Source organism: Pelodiscus sinensis, chromosome 3 (genome assembly GCF_052426305.1).
Source record: "Pelodiscus sinensis isolate ZL-2025 chromosome 3, ASM5242630v1, whole genome shotgun sequence".
NCBI lineage: Eukaryota > Metazoa > Chordata > Testudines > Trionychidae > Pelodiscus > Pelodiscus sinensis.
In genome coordinates, this window is record NC_143054.1 from 134,710,347 (window position 1) to 134,716,035 (window position 5,689).

At 44.2% G+C, this 5,689-nt stretch overlaps 1 pseudogene; it reads left to right on the forward strand.

Moving 5' to 3' along the window:
- The first annotated feature begins 2,305 nt into the window (after positions 1 to 2,305).
- Positions 2,306 to 5,137, forward strand: LOC149525150 (uncharacterized; annotated as a pseudogene).
- The last annotated feature ends 552 nt before the right edge of the window (positions 5,138 to 5,689 follow it).

Here is a 5,689-nt window from a genome sequence, read left to right on the forward strand (position 1 = left end):
AATTACAGATTGGTCCTTAAAAGTCAGCTGTGTTTCCTCTCTATATAGCTATCTGCTCCCCCAAAGGAGATTCCACTGAGATCATATCAGGAACTGGGTCAATTGGGCATACTGACCCATCTTTGCACTCCAAACACTTTTATAACTGAAATTATTACAGGGATTGTGGTTGTCTGAATTATTGAGGAGAATATCACTCCTGATTATAAGAAAATGGAAGCTAATTTTCAGAATCACAAAAGATCAGAAAAGTCACATGTATTGTCTCCATAGCTACCAGATCTATTCATGAGCAACCTGGCAGATCTCTGTTAGCCATTTTTTTCCAGATGCCTTGCTCTTTGTAAAGATTATTTATAATCACACAGATTTGCTCTCTGAGCTTTTGAAACAGAAGGTATACACATTTCACCTATATTTAAAAGGAAGGGCATATGATAGGAGTACTTCACTGTGCTAGCATGTTGCAGTATATTGAAAAAGCTTTACATGAGTGGGTGTCAGGACCAGAATGTGGGTGGTCTGATTTGATTGGTCAGAGCCAGATTCAGGAACCAAGTGAGGGGTCAGAGGCAGAATATGGGTGAGGTTCAGAGAACCAGGGGTTATACAAGAGTCCCATCTAATCAGAAAATGTTTTGGTTGTATAAAAACGTCCCATGACTCCTTCTGAGTTAAATGGTAAGATCAGCCAATCAGTGGGTCTTGGTTATCGCTCCCAGTCAGGATCCTTATAGGTGGTGCCTCTGGGAAGGATCAGAATTTTGCTAGACCCTCTCTTCCAGTAGTTCCAGGTGAGCTGCTTGGTGGTAGTCAGGGTCTGAGACCTGCCTGGGTTTGAGATCTGTGGGACCCTTACATCAGGCTAGAAATTAGTCTATTGGGGCTCGTCTATACTGGCCCCTTTTCCGGAAGGGGCATGTAAATTTCATGAGTCGTCGTAGGGAAATCCGCGGGGGATTTAAATATCCCCCGCGGCATTTAAATAAAAATGTCCGCCGCTTTTTTCCGGCTTTTAAAAAAGCCGGAAAAGAGCGTCTAGACTGGCCCCGATCCTCCGGAAAAAGTGCCCTTTTCCGGAGGCTCTTATTCCTTTTCTGGAGGCTCTTATTCTTTGAAGTAGGAATAAGAGCCTCCGGAAAAGGGCGCTTTTTCCGGAGGATCGGGGCCAGTCTAGACGCTCTTTTCCGGCTTTTTTAAAAGCCGGAAAAAAGCGGCGGACATTTTTATTTAAATGCCGCGGGGGATATTTAAATCCCCCGCGGATTTCCCTACGACGACTCATGAAATTTACATGCCCCTTCCGGAAAAGGGGCCAGTGTAGACGTAGCCTTGGTGTTTTTCACATGATTTGGAGGAGGAAGCAGTTTTGTCTTCATCTTTGCAGAGGCAAACCCTTCATAATGAAATTCAGAAGTCAATATTTCCTATTTCAGGTCTCATTGTGAACTTAAGAGGGAGAGAATTGCTGCCAGCCAAACATCCGTTTTATGAACAGCCCTGCCAAGAAAGGTTGGTTTGATGTAGACAGCCACAATATGCTGGCAGGTGAAAAGGACTGGTATGGTTCCCTAGCTACAGCGTACTACAGATTGCATCATATGCCTTAGCATGGCCCAGGAGAAGTAAGCCATGTTTTTTAAGATCATGATGCATTGGCTAGCATGGTAGCAGCACTCCCCCTGATTATGTCTTCACCACAGAGTTTTGTTGGAGAAACGGTCGTTTTTCCAACAAAACTTGAGGAACATCCACACTGCAATTGCGTTCTTCCACAAGAAAATCGAAAGAACAGAGGGTTTTTTCGGCATTGGTAATCCTCATTCTATGAGGAAGAAGTTTTTTTGCAAAAGAGCTCCTTCACAAAAAGGCATGTGTGGATGGGGAAGAGGGAGTTCTTTTGGAAGAAGAGGAATGAGGAAAAAGCACATGTGCCCTGCTAGCCATTCTGTCCATAGCAATCACAGCTTACATGCGAGAAAGTATCCATTCAGTCTGGATGCTCTCTTTCAAAAAAGCAAATCAGTTTTTCAATTCACTTTTGCAGTGTGGACACTCTCTTTTGGAAGAAGTTTTTTCGGAAGATCTCTTCCGAAAAAAGCTTTTTACAAAATAATTCTGTATTCTGTCTGTATCCTAGACATAGCCTCATAGTACTCCTGAGAGCCCCAGGTAGAGATTTTGCATTTCTGCTTGAATGATGAAAAAGCCTTTTGTGTACTCTTGGAGCAGAAGTCAGGATCCATTTTATGTTATAGATTTATAATACCTGAATGGTGCCTACTTTTAGAAGACTTCTACTGTAATGTACATACAGGTAATCATGGGAAAGCCTAAACATTTCCGGCATGGCATTTTCTATAAATCTGGATTAGACATTGAGTAATGAATAGCCATTTGTATCACAATGATTACAGCTATGGCCTACTTTCTTTTATGAATGCGAAGGCACAGTGTCTGCTAGCAGCTTTACTTCTGGATGGCTGCAGTAATATTTAAGAGGTATACAGCAATATCCTATCCCCTTTTCTCCAGGCTCGATCCTCAGACATGCCATCTCTCTTAGATGCTGCTGATTCCCTGTCAGGCCTTCTCTGCCCCCTGCTGGAGGCATCTGCACTCCAATATTCTTTGCCCAAGGAAAATCTACCCAGGCCAGGTGACTAACCAGACAGCCCTCCAGAGCAGTGTCTCTCAACCCTTCCAGATTACTGTATCCCTTTCAGGAGTCTGATTTGTCTTTTGTAAGCCCCAAGTTTCACCTCACTTATAGACTACATGCTTACAAAATCAGACATTAAAATGCAAAAGTGTCACTGAAAAATTACTATTACTGAAAAATTGCTTAGTTTCGCATTTTACTTTATAATTATAAAATAAACCAGTCTGAATATACATGTTATATTTCAGCACGTAGTATGTAGTGCAGTATAAACAAATACTTTTCTGTATGAAATGTCAGTTTATATGGACTTCGCTAGTGCGATAATGTAGCCTGTAGTAAAACTAGGCAACTGTGCCTCGATCAGAAGGACTTGGGCCCCCGAGAGTGGCCCTGGGGAGAGGAGTTTATGGAGGCACAGCTTCAATCTACCCATAGAAACTTCTACATCTATGAGGAGATTGTTCAGGTCATAGAGGAGAAGGGCTACAAGTGGGACACATAGCACTCCCGCATGAAAGCTAAGTTGCTGCGCAGGTGTACCAGAAGCCAAGGGTGACAAATAGTCACGCTGGCACAGAGCCACTTCTACGAGGAGCTGCCCTCCATCCTTTGTGGCAATCTCTGTTAAGGGTCCCTTGGATATGTTGGAGGAGCTGGAATCAGAGGTCATCATAATGAATCCTGAGGATGAGGTTTTGGACAAGGAAGAGAATGAGGGACAGGGCATGTGGAGGTGCTACAAGCCAGGACCATTTTGACACGTAACCAGTCAAGCCACTCCCAGCAGTCCAGCACAATCAAGCCTGATGCAGGGAAAGGGAGAGATCACCTAAAGTCATCGCTGCCCATGGACAACAGTAAAGACTTTAAAAACAACGAATAGTCCTGCAGTACCTTATAGACTAACAAAACATGTAGATGGTATCATGGTGGCACAACCCACTTCTTCAGATGACTGGAGTATTAAAAGTCCAGATCTAAGAATAAATAAGGGAAGGGGGAGGGGAAAAGGAGGAAGGAAAAGAAAAAAAGAGAAAAAAATTGTGAATTGGTTTGTTCAAGTTAAAAGAGGCTGATGAAAATAATTTGCACCTCTGTAAGTGCCCATTGTTTGTTTGGTGGGTTAATTCATTAGGATGTGGAAAGTAGTGTGCGAGCCACCAGCTATCTTTCCTCCCTGATAGGAATCAAACTTGTAAATGAAGTTAAATTCCAACTCTTCCCTGTGTATTAGGCTTGTGGAATTGGCCTGAAACAACACTGTGACTTTGAGATCCATTAATAAGTGCCCATGTAGGTTAAAGTGCTCTCTAACAGGTTTCTGTGTGTTGCCTTTTTGGATATCGGATTTGTGCCCACTGCTCAGGATCAAATTTACACAAACACCCCCCACCAATCCCTGACCAGGAGTTTTCTATCTCCTATCCAAGATACACAAATCTGGAAATCCCAGACAACCCATCATCTCAAGCATTGGCACACTTACAACAGGATTATCTGGCTATATTGACGCTCTCCTCAGACCCTATGCTATCAGCACTCCTAGCTATCTTTGAGAAACCACTGACTTCCTGAGGACACTACAAAACATCAGTAATCTCCCTGAAAACACCATCCTGGCCACCATGGACGTAGAAGCTCTTTACACCAACATTCCACATAAAGACGGATTACAGGCTTTCAGGAACACCATCCCCAATGACACTACTGCACTCCTGGTTACCGAGCTCTGCAACTTTCTCCTCACCCACAACTGCATCCAATTTGGAGACAATTTGTATCTTCGAGTCAGCGGCACAGCCTTGGGCACCTGCATGGCCCCACAATATGCCAACATCTTTATGGCTGACCTTTATGGCTTGAGGATGCAATGGACAGGATAGGGATGGCAGGAGAAACTAGCAGCAAGAGACAATAGCACTTCTCAGGGAGAAGATATGCTGCAGCTTCCTCAGCTCTTGCCCCATAGCACCCTTACTCAATATTCAGTTCAATTGCTCTATCTGGATACTCATGACGTAGAGCTCCCCCTTTATTGTCTCAGCTGTCCACTCCTACCCCTCTGGGTCATACTTACCTGCCTGGGAATGCCTCTGAATCCCAAGCAGATGTGGGAATGTAGTGCTTGTGACATGCATGATTCAAGGTAAATGAACACACTTACAGTAGTACCTCTGCCTGCTCTTTCTTTTGCAATAGCAAATGTGGCTTTGAGAGTCTCCCCATCCACACTGACAGAGAAGCTCAGCCAGACAAGGAGGAGAAAGATGTGGACAGGGGAAGACATGTTCCAGGAGATCCTGCAAACCCCTGGTGTTTCAGTTACCAAACAGAGGGCTTGGAGAATGGTGCTTGAGGTTGCAATGGATAGGATAGTGATAGCAGGAAAAATGGGCAGCAAGAGACAATAACACTTCTCAGGGAGAAGATATGCTGCAGTCTCTGATTGACCTTCAGGCTCTACACCTCTGAGCTTGCTTCCCCCTGTAGCCCATACACAACTACATTCCAGCACCTACCTACTTTACCCCCTGCCCCCATACCACATGGGCTGTGTCCAGACTCAGGGTTTTTTTTCGAAAAAAGTAGCCTTTTTTCGAAAAAACTTCCCCTGCGTCCAGACTCAAGCCGCGTTCTTTCGAAATTAATTCGAAAGAACGCGGCTTTTCTTTCGATGGCGGTAAACCTCATTTCACGAGGAAGAACGCCTTCTTTCGAAAGTTCCTCTTTCGAAAGAAGGCGTTCTTCAATGTAAATAGGGCTTCTTCAAAAGAGAGCATCCAGACTCACTGGATGCTTTCTTTCGAAAAAGCAAGCCGCTTTTTCGAAATTTCTCCGTGCAGTCTAGACGCTCTCTTTCGAAAGAGGCTCTTTCGAAAGATGCTTTCGAAAGAGCCTCTTTCGAAAGAAGCCTGCAGTCTAGACATAGCCATGGTGTTTGGGGCTAGTGCACTACCTCTTCTGCTCCACTTAGGGGAAGAGTGCAGACAATCACCGGTGCACATACAGTGATACGTGAGACAG